This window comes from Pteropus alecto, unplaced genomic scaffold (genome assembly GCF_000325575.1).
Source record: "Pteropus alecto unplaced genomic scaffold, ASM32557v1 scaffold7, whole genome shotgun sequence".
Classification (NCBI taxonomy): domain Eukaryota; kingdom Metazoa; phylum Chordata; class Mammalia; order Chiroptera; family Pteropodidae; genus Pteropus; species Pteropus alecto.
Genome location: NW_006494614.1, coordinates 38,692,461 through 38,704,398, shown reverse-complemented (window position 1 = coordinate 38,704,398; position 11,938 = coordinate 38,692,461). Strand labels below are relative to the sequence as shown.

General features: G+C 35.7%; 1 protein-coding gene and 1 non-coding gene across 2 annotated transcripts in view; one reads left to right on the top strand and one right to left on the bottom strand.

The window, feature by feature from the left end:
- CLIC5 (chloride intracellular channel 5) overlaps nucleotides 1-11,938 on the bottom strand; it is a 148,868-nt gene that overhangs the window by 90,386 nt on the left and 46,544 nt on the right. The gene's annotated exons all lie outside the window — the stretch shown is intronic.
- On the top strand, nucleotides 1,425-1,531 carry LOC112474654. Its single transcript, XR_003044513.1, has one exon. It is a non-coding gene; the product is annotated as a U6 spliceosomal RNA (small nuclear RNA).

The following is an 11,938-nucleotide window of genomic DNA, read 5'->3' as shown; positions in this document are numbered from 1 at the left end:
AATAAATAATAGTATTTATTATGTACCAGGCAAAAAAAATGCTAAGTACTCTACATATCTTAACTTGTTTAATCTTTATAATTAGTGTTATTATCCCAATTTTACTAGTGGAGAAACTGAAGTATAAAGTATTTGAGTAACTTGCCTTGTCCTCCAGCTAGGAAATGGTGTGAAGTCGGGATTTGTACCCAGGAAGACTGAGCCTGTGCTCTCAACTACTCTACTAACTGCCTCTCTCAAACTAGTGCACACGAGGTAAGTCACTTTGGGGAAACAAAGACAATGCTCTCGTCTTAATGGAGATTAAAATTCATTTCAGGGTAATAGTCTCATGAAAAGAAAACTAAGGCTGCCACATGAATTAGGCAGACGAAAGGGCTACATAAGTCAGCATGTAGAGAGATTATTCACCACAATTGAAATGGGTAGAGGAAAAGTCTTCATAGAGCAGAAGGCACTTCAGCTAAACCTTCCTGAATGGTCAGGCATCTGATAGGCAGAGAAGATGGCAAGGTATCCTGGCCACCCTTAATGGCAGCTGTTTGCCCATATACTCCAAGTGTAAATATCTCCTTCTTACTGAAGAAACAGTCACCAAACCCAATTTGCAACCCTCACAGTACACTATAGCTTAATCAAGGTGAAGTTTAATTTCTCTCCTCCTCCTTGGTTTCAGGCTTACATCACCACAGTCCTGAGAGAAGCAGTCACCTTCATGGCTGTACATTCTGAGCCAATGACTACATCCTCTGGGAAGGACAAGGTTACAGCAGGAGACTGGTACCTTCATTGCATGCTGCGCAGATTTATCACTTCCCTGCTCTGGAGTGTGGACGATATTTGCAATAGTACTGTGGCAGAAATAAATAAAATTATACTTATAAAACGTCTTTAAAGTTTGTTGTTGTTGTTATTGTTATCGCTGTTGTTGTCGTTTTTAATGAAAGATGCCTTCACATATGATCACTTTCTTGGCTATGATCTAAACAACATATGGCATGACCTCTATGCTCCTTATTCTCAAACCTAGCAGAATTGGCTTGCATTTCATCTTCACCAAATATCTCCTGCTTGTTGGAAAATGGAACAGTTCCCTTTTAATTTGTAGATAATATCTTTCATTTGGACATCCCTACAGATAACTGATAGTGTTGATATTATAAACTTTCATGTTGCAAAAAAAGCCAGCTTTCATCATAAAATATTTCTAGTTTTTAATTCCACATTCTGCTTTAGTTCAAGATAAAAATATTTCATTTACACCCTTTAATGTCAAACCATACTAGATTACAATCAATTCTAGCTTTGTTCAGAGAAAAACATTTCCTCGATCATAAACTATACGTCTAATAATCATAGTTTCACAAACTTGATGCAAGTTTTAGATAAATATTTACTGGAAGAGCATTTCAAAAATATATCCAGTGCTCACTTTGGCAGCATATATACTAAAATTGGAACAATAGAGAGAAGATTAGCATGGCCCAAGTGAAAGAATGCCAGGCAAATCTATGTAACATCTATACTTTTGTATGATGTTGAAAGCAAAAATTATAACATATCTTATGGGGTTTCGATATAGTCAGATTAATGTTATGACATAATGGGGGAAGGTAAAGGGATTTATACAGTCATTTGGTTTCTATACTTCACTCAAAGTGATAACCTATGAACTCTAAGCAGATTGAGAAAATTTATGTTCATATAATGTAACAACTCCTAAAGGAAGAACTATAAAAGTTATACAAAGAGATATAGCAAAAAGCCAATAAATTAAATGCAATGGCAAGAAATATTCAAATAATCTAAAAGTCCTAACAGACATGAAAAAGAGAACAAACCAAAAACTACTAATACAATGGCACACCTAAATCCAACCATATCAGTACTTGCTCTAAATACAAATGGTCTAAACACATCAATTAAAAACTGGAGATTGTTGGACTGGATTTTAAAAAAAAAAACCCCAAGAGCCAACTATATGCTATTACAGAATCTCACTTCAAAAATAATGATGTAGATAAACTTAAAAGATTGGAAAAGAAATACCATGCAACGCTAATCAAAAAAATGAGTGGCTATAAGAATATCAGACAAACAGACTTCAAAACAAGAAAATTATCAGAGATAAAGAGGGATGTTACATAATGATAAGTCAACTCATCAAGAAGGTACATACACTATATGTGTATGTACTTAATAACAGAGCTTTAAAATACATAAAACAAAAGCTGACCATGAAAGGAAAAAGAGACAAATAGACAATTACAGTTGGAGACAACAATAGTCCTCTCTTAGCAATCAATAGCACAAGTAGACAAAAAAAAAAAAAAAAATCAGCAAGAATGTAGAAGACCTAAACAACTCTATCAACCAATTTGACCTAATGAAACTTTATAGAATATTCCACTCAACTGACAACAGAATACACCCTATTTTCAAGTACACTTGGAACATTCACTAAAATACTTAGTCTGGGTCATAAAACAAACATTGTATTTAAAAGAATGAAATCATATGAAGTATGTTCTCTACTCCTAATAGAATCAATCTGATCAATTAAAACAGAATTCTGGAAAACATCTAAATATTTGGGAATTAAGTAATACACTTTAAGAAATTCCTTGGCCAGAAAGGGAGTCTTTAGAAAATATTTTTAGAAAATTTCGAATATTAGAAAATATTTTTAACTAAATGAAATGAACATACAACATGTCAAAATTTGTGGCATGCAGCTAAAACAATGCCTAGAAAGAAATTTATCCTTGAAATGTTCTTTTTAGAAAAGAATAAAAGTCTCAAATCAATAATGTAAGCTTCTACCTTAAGAAAATAGAAAAAGAATACCCAGCTAAACTCAAAGTAAGAACGAATAAAATAATAAATATTTAAAATTAATAAAATTAAAAAAAGAAAACAAAGGAGAAAATCAATGAAACCAGAATTGGTTCTAGTAGATATCAATAAGATTGGTAAATTTCTTCCTAAATTTGCCAAGAGAAAGAGAGAGAAGATATATATTATTAATATCAGGTATGAAAGATGAGATGTCACTACAAACTCCACAGACATGAAAAGATAATAAAGGAATACTATGGGCAACTCTCTGTGTATAAATTAGCAATTTAGATGAAAAGGATCAAATATTGAAAGATACAAACTAACAAAATTCAGTCAAGAAGTAGATAACCTGAATAGTCCTATATCTGCTAAGGCTATTGAATTCATAGTTGAAAATTCTCCAATTAATTAATTAATTAATTCTCCATTAATGAATTCAATAAAACATTTAAGAAAGAAATAATATCAATTCTATACAATCTCTTCCAGAAAAGAGAAGAGGAGGAAATAAACGACTCGTATCCAGGATTTGTAAAGAATTTTCAGAACACAAAAATAAGAAAACGACACAATTTAAAAAATTAGGCATAAGATCTGAACACTCCACCAAAGAAGATATACCAATGGCAAATAAATGAATTAAAAGATGATAAACATCATCATTCAATAGGGAAATACAAATTAAATGTAAGATACCAGAAATACCTATTAGGATGGTCAAAATATACACACGTGACAATGTCATGTGGTAGCAAGAATAAAAAGAGTAACTGGAACAGCCATATGTTTTTGATGGGAATGCAAAATTATACAAATCTGGAAAAAAGTTTGGTAACTTCATATAAAGTCAAACATACACTTACCACATGACTTACTTACTATCTTCTGGAGATTATCTTAGAAAAATGAAAATTTAGGTTCTTACAAAAACCTGTGCATAAAAATTGTTAGCGGCATAATTCATAATTGACCCAAACTGAAAAGAATGCGAAAGTCTATCAATGGGTGAATGAATAAACTCACAGTGGTGCATCCATATAACAATATACCACTTAGCAATGAAATGAATAGGTGCAAAACATATGTAAATCTCAAAGGCACTATACTAAGTGAAAGAAGTCAGTCTCAAAAGGTTACATACTATGTGATTCCATCTATGCGACATTATAGGAATGGAGAGAAAATCGGTGGCTTCCAGGTGTTGGGTAAGAGAGGGTTTGGCTACAAGAGGAAGCACAATGCAGTTTTTTCAGATGACAAAACTATTCTGTATCCTGTTTGTAGTGATGGTTATAAACGTTTTTTAAAATGTGTTAAAACATATAGAACTGTATACCAAAAGAGTAAATTTTTGTATGTAATTTTTTTTATGATCGAGATGCTTAAAAACTTCAAAAAATGTGAAGTCACTAGGTTTTATTTCCATATCTTCTTTCCACACATTCTTTCCTTCAAATCTTTAACATCAGATCTCATCTCACTGACTTCAGAAATATAAAACAGATCTCTATTCCATGAGGCCTAGAGTTCCTAACCACGGAAAATCAATAAATTAGGACAAACATTCATTGAAATAAAAAACAAAACAAAACAAAACAAAATAAATATATTTAGAATGAGAGAGAGCCTGCGTATGTGATAAAAGGACATTTATTATGAAATAATGATGATGCTTATAGAGAGATTTTCCAGAAATGTTTATCTTACCCAGTACTAGAGAATAACTATATCATTAGTTACAAGCTCTAACTTTTATGTATTTAATGAAACTTATTTAAACCCACGCATTCTGCCCACAGTAGCAGCTATTTCAATGGATATTAGGTTGTTCCGCCCTGCATTCTCTACAAGGGATCTCTTGGACAATCCCAAGAGCTTGAGGTTCAAGCTGAGAGGACTGGTAAATTTTACTGACAGCTGCAGAAGCACCAGTTACATTGTGTCTCTGTGGAAGGATGAAGTGGGTGTGTCAAAAAGGAGGTGAGTCCTGGAGAGATCACGCCTGCATGAGGTCACAGATTGGACTGTAAGGAGGATTGGAGTGGGTTGTTAGTTCTATCTATTCCCTTATAAATTAACATGCCCTTGGGTGTGCCCAATATTATCAGTGATCTTTGACCCCACAGGATTCCATCTACTTGTGCTTAGCAAAGGGAAAGTTCTGGGAGCAGGCTGGACTAAAGCCAAGAGCCCTGCTCAACAAGTGTCACTCATCCCACTGATTCACTCATTACTCATTTCTCCAACCAGTGTACTGAGAGTGCCTATTGTGTGCCGGGCACTGCTCAGTTCTTTCTAGAACCCTCTGAGAGCATGCAGTATACATATCAACCCCTGGTGATGAGCAGTCTTTGCTCTTGCATTATTCCTTGATGAGTTGGGTCATGTCTTTCCCACAATAGTAAAAGCTCCTTCAGTACAAGAATTCACTTTTGTGTCTCTTTTGCATGGTCCACAGAACAAAACGGTCCCTTGCTATAAACTTGTTAACTGATAATATTCCCAGCACAGTGTACCTGCACAATAAATAATTGTTGATGGACTCAACTAATGAATAACTGGCACCTCTTTTGTTCAAAACCTCTTACTCCACTAAAGATCCTGCCCTTACATTACTCAAAGGCTGACATCAGTAAAATGGTCATTACAGTGTGGGGTTTTTATAAAGATTCTAGTTTTGAACTAAAACATAGGAAAGAATTACATAATAATAATGTTAAGATTTACTAAGAGCCCACCATGTGTCAGGAGCTATTAGCTCACTTCATCTTAATATTCCAGTGAGGTAGGTGCCAGTAGTCCCATTTCACAAATGAGGAAGCAAAGAGTTAAAGAGATTAAGTAACTTGTCCAAGGTCACATGGTTAATTATAAATAACACAGCTGGTGCTGACTGACCCAGGTCTCTCCATCGTTAAATCCCATCTTATTAACCACCATGTTTTACTGTGTATGTGAAGTAGGATATGGTTGGAGAGGTTAGGATGCTGATAAAAATTTAGAAATTGCTTATCAAGTTGGTGGAATCAGTAAATGACTCGTCTTGGATAAGGAATGGCTGGATTTGGGGATTCTGGAACCTTTCTTGACTCTACTTAACCTAAAAAACATTCAGAGATAAGCTGGAAAAAAAGAAATAGGAACCAAGAGGTGTCATATGCACGTACACACACACACACACACACACACACACACACACGCACTATACCCAATCCCTAGAGAAAGGGAAACCATGGGAGACAAAAGCCAGGAGAAGGGGAATCTGAGACCATATTCTGTTGCATCATCATGCACTTTGGGCAGGATTTACCACTCTGGTGATTGTCCTCACTCAATGTCAAAGTTCATATTTTAGTCACAGCAAGATCACTTCAAAATACAACTATTACACAAATACATTTTTAAAAACTTGGACAAGATCCCAAATAAATACCTGTAACAACTTTTTTTTTCAAAAAAAAACCTGTTGATCTATATTACTTTTATCCATATACCAATTTTCTTTTGGTCAACAGGCCTTTTTTGCCAATTGACCAGAGGTAGCCTTGAATAACAAAAAAGAGTAAGGTGATAAAGAGAACCAGGGTTAGAGGAGAAGCAAGATGAGAGACATTCAGGAGGGGAAGTCAGCATTTATATGGGTGGGAGCAGAATATAGTATGTTTTGAGAAAAGTGGGCAAATGCCCATGATCAAAGAGATTAGAGTTTTGAAAGGAAAAGTGAAGTGTCGTTACAATAATTGACAACTACAATTCATTCGCCCTTTTGTTAAAGGGTCTCCCAATATTCCTTGGAAATCTATACTTCTATTCATAGCCCATTAGTTTCAAGTGGAGATTTGAGGGTGGGCAAGTGTTTGTCAATGGTAGCACTAAATCCCTGAGCTGTGATTGGTTCAAAATGAACGCATGATCAACATGGATCCAGTGAGATTCAAATCTGGGACTTTTGTCAGATATGTATTTAAGAGAATGTTTTTTCTTCTGCTGGACTTATGGAGAGACTAGGATATGATCCTGAAGATGCTTGCACTCTCTTGCCACTACTAAGACAGACTCTGACTGAGAGAAAAGTCAACAGAAAAAACAAGGGCCAAGTTCTGATGTATTTTTTTGTGTGACTGAATCTCTTGGTATCCTTAGACTATCCTGTCTTGATAGTCAATAAAGTCCCTTTTTGGCTCAGACTAACTAGAATCGGGTTTTCTGATGTTTGCAACTGGATATTTACATCCACAACAGTTAGAACTTGTATGGAATAAAGAGGGCTATGGGCAAGAGATGGTCAATATGATAGAAAAAAAGATCTTAGGGCTATTATAAGGGGGACACAAGTCAACAATACAACGATGCATTTTAAAAAGGAGACCATACCCTGAGACTAATGAATAGTATTATTTTTAAAGTTCCAGACCCTCATAAAAACACTATGTCATCTTTCCAGGCTTGTGAACTAAAATACTAAATGGAAGTTAAAATATGTTCAGAAATTGACAAAGTTGCAGAAAAAGGCCCTATGTGTAGATTTAAGGTGATCAAAAGTAGCTCCAGAATAAAATGATAAAATTATAAAACTATGTCTCCATGCATTAATTTTTTTTTATCAACAGAGAAAATATTTTACAGTATTGTACAAAGAGCACTGGGCTTTGATCCAGACGTTCCAAATTCATGACTGGGCTCCTGCCGCTTTCTAGCTTTGTAATCTGTTCATCAACCTGTCTACACCTCAATTTTTTTTATCTTTTCAATAGGGATAACGGTACCTTCCTTGAAGTTTATGTAAAGTTTAAATAATAGTATTTGTGAACATACATAATCTGGCATATTGACTGACTCATAAGCAAAGAACAAAAGAGCTATTTTTCCCCTATGTATATAAGGCGGCACTACATTTCACGGGCAAATTCTCACTTAATCCCTCAATGCAACCCTACATACAAGGTAGCTACTATCGTTACTCCATTTTACAGATGAAACTGATACACACAGATGAGTCAGTAAGCAGAACTAACCAGAAAGCTCTAGAGCTGAGACTTGAGTCCAGGTCTGCTTGACATCCAAGTGTCTGCTTTTAGTGACCTCAATAAATGAGTACTAGTTAGAGTTATTTTATTATTAATGAATTACATAAATGAACAGAAAGGTTAAATGCATGCATACATACATACATACATACATACATGCACACATATAGGCCCAGTCTGGAAGTAAAGGCTGAAGATCAGCTACTGAAGCATTCAAAAAAGAAATGCTCCCAGGTAAAGAATGGCATACAGACCCTGTCATTACCCTGACCATGCTGAGGGGCCTCGAGCCTTTATCTGTCTCCCTGTCATAATTTCAGCTCTCTAAGCTACATAAAGAATTAATTCCTAAAAAGCATAGAATATTACTGAGAAAAATTACAAATTCCTTCTTGGAAATGGGCAAAGTTAATCTAACTGAATTGTTATTATTATTTTTTAAATAATGTATGCTAAGGATAGGGCAGCAGTATGTCTGTTCCTCTCCTAGAATTCTGGGAACATATCTGTATTTGAGTTACATGTATATATGTGTACACACATACACATGTTAGGATTTTAGAGAAACAGAATAAAACATTTTTATGTATTATTACCTGGTCATAGCTGGACAGTTACAGAGAAAATTTATTTCTGCTGCACAGTAGTAAGAAGTTCTCTTTAATCTATATTCAGGGAGTAAGTTTTGATTCTATTTTCTCCAATTGTGCAATCTTTTATGATCCTCCAGGAAGATTAACCCTATTCGCACAAAGCTTGGTGGACAGACAATCAAGAGTCCTACCACAAATTGCTTCAATTTCATTCTTCCAGGAAGAAGGCAGAAAACATTTCTAGTATCTCATTTTAGCTAAATTCAGCAAACTTAGCTTGCTCTGCTGTTCTGTGCCAGGCATTGTGCTCAGTACCGGGGATGCATTTATGAATAAGACCCAGCCTCTGCCTGAAATAAGCTCACAGTGCCTGAAATATGTGTGGGCTGCTCCCACTATTCACCCCATTTCTAGCTGAGTAAATACCATGTACTTTTAAGAAAATAGGCTTGAAATAAATCTGACAGTGTTGAGAAAAGGTGTTCCTTGCCTAAGTTTTCAAACCCAGAGGGTGAGATAGCACTTGGATCTACATTAGCTACTTCACAAATGAGTTCTCTTGCACTGAGATGGTAATGACCAGAGTTAGTTTATTATTTTTACTTTCATTTATCTAGTGACCGGCTATTATATATCAAATACTCTTAGAGACACTGGGTATATCTTGAGGAGTATAAAAGTTGTGGCTAGCTCCTGCCTAGTGGGTCCTATAATCCATTGTGGGAGATAAAACAAACAAGTAAATAAATATATAAATGTATAATTATATAATGTGATAAATTTTATTGGGTGATCTGGGTTATAATGCTAACGAATCACAATGGAGTGTGAAGAAATCTCCTTTGTAGGGTATCCATGGGGAAGGCCTCTCTGAAGAGCTGACATTTAAGTCCAGAACTGAAAGATAATAAATTGCTTTGAAGACTATGCAATCTTTAAGGAAAGAGGGAAGGGAACAGCATGCGTGAGGGCCTTGAGGTAGAACAAAGTGTTTTATGCCTGAGGAGCTGAAGGCCTAGCTTGAATTTTCCTATGGTATCTCTATAGGATCTACACTGTGGGGCCACATTTTTATCTTTCTTATGTAATTACAGGTAACCCTTGAACAATATGAAAGTTAGCAGTCCCATCTTCCAGCAGTTGAAAATTCATATATAACTTTTGACTCCCCCTAAATGTAACTACTAATAGCTTACTATTAACCAAAATCTTTACCAATAACATAAACAGTTGATTAATACATATTTGTATGTTATGTGTATACATATATAATATACTGTATTCTTACAATAGAGTAAGCTAGAGAAAAGAAAATATTATTAAGAAAATCTTAAGGAAGAAAAAATAAATTATAGTACTATATGTATTTACTGAAAACAACCCACATATAAGTAGACTCATGCAGTTCAAACCCATATTGTTTAAAGTCATGATGTACAGTTATGGATTCTTTGTAATTTCAATACATCATTGGAGACAATCGACTCAGAGGTTTTCACTCAATGAAAAAGTTCTAGCATGAAGGAATAATGAGTATCACTGAATGTGTGTTCTTTGCAGCTAATGATTTTCTGTATTACTCTGTAACTATTCATAATTTCTTTAGTTAAATGCACTTTGAAAAAGTTTGCAATGAGCCCTGTAAAAAAGATAGACATTAGTCTAAAACTCCTTTGGCATATACGCTTTCATCTCAAGGTCCCTCACAGTTGGTTTTGCTCATTGGCTGCATGTACACCAGGACAGGACATGTGGTGGATGGCAAAACCCTCTCCAAAAGCCTGGTATTTTAGCTAAGAGATTTTATGTTTAAAAAATTGCTTCGAAATTCATTTGATTACATTAAAATTCATTCTTTTTACCTTGCTCTTTTGGCATCTTGTGAAACCAACCATTGTCACTTTTTCTTCTCTCATAAAATTAAGTCTCAAGATGAATAAAGCTGAATTTAGACGCAGTCATTTATCTCTCATTAACACAGCACAGGGCAATTGCATCAGTAGACGCAAGACTTAATATTCTTAATGAAGCCTCACAAGGTTAAGGCCCAAAGTGTCAAACTGCTGACTTAAGCTCTGCCTTACCGCACCCTGCTCCCTGTGGGAAGTCATCAAATTAAACGGCAGAGGGATGCAAAACAGCCACGCCAAAGTGGTCTGGCTGAGTTCACCAGCTGACACCAACTCCTCTGCTCCTTCCCTCTGGTTATAGGGATGCTTCATGCTGCCAATATGGATGCCGACTGGACAGTACCCTGTGCCCCTGTCCCAGGGTTCCACAGGTGGTCGCATTTGCACACCACCGAGTGACCATTTACTCTGCAATATATAAAGGATAAGAGGGTCCTGTCTGAATAAGAAAGAATTCTGACCCTTTACATGCACCTGTCGCAAATGAAGAGAAAATACTAGAAAAATAAAAAAAAGAAGGAGCTTGCTCACATTGGGTACATACATGACTATACTTCCCATTTATTGTTATTTAAAGATCTGTTCGCATTCTTCTCTCTTCCAGTAAGCCAGAGGGACCTATAAGACACATACAATCCATTCTTTTACTCTTTTTCCCTATTTTTTTAACAGACTGTTTTTTAGCACAGTTATAGGCTCACAGAAATATTGAGCAGAAAGTACAGAAAGTTTCAAATACCCGCTGCCCTCATTCATGCACAGCCTCCCCCACTATCAACATCCTGCACCAGAGCAGTTGGTTACAACTGATGAACCTACAAGGACACATTGTTATCACCCGAAGTCCATAGTTTACATTAGAATTCACTCCTGGTGTTATACATTCTATGGGCTTGGACAAATGTGTAATGACATGTATCCACCATTCTAGTATCATGCAAAGTAGTTTCACTGCCCTAAAAATCCTCTGTGCTCTGCCTATTTATTCTTCCCCTCCCCCACCCCTCAGCCTCTGGGAAACACTGATCTTTTAACCATCTCTATAGTTATGCCTTTTCTAGAATGTCATATAGTTGATATACAGTATGTAGCCTTCTCAGACCAGCTTCTTTCACTGAGTAATACACGTTTAAGATTCTCCCATGTCTTTTCACAATGCCATTCATTCTCTTTTTATCCCTAGTGCCTCACACAGGATAGACAGTGTGGTTGAGCTGTCGTTGAATAAATATGTTGAATAAATGAGAAAATGAATGAGTGTAGTTCACACACAGTTCATTTCACAACTGTTTACGCTGAGGCCTGTTAAGTAAGTGCAGGCTCTCTTCCAGGCATCTTCAAACACTGATAATACTTGCATGGGACTTCCAAAAATATTTCTTATTTTATTATACAGCTGCCATGAAAAGTAAGAGAACAGATATTTCTCTTATTATCCCCATTTTAATAATATCAGGAAATTTAGATTCAAAGTAAAATAACTTGTCCAAATTCCCTGTACTGGAAAGTAGCAGAGCCAGCAGTGGCCTCTGCCATTCTCTGATGTACTTTAGTGAAAGCCAGGCTC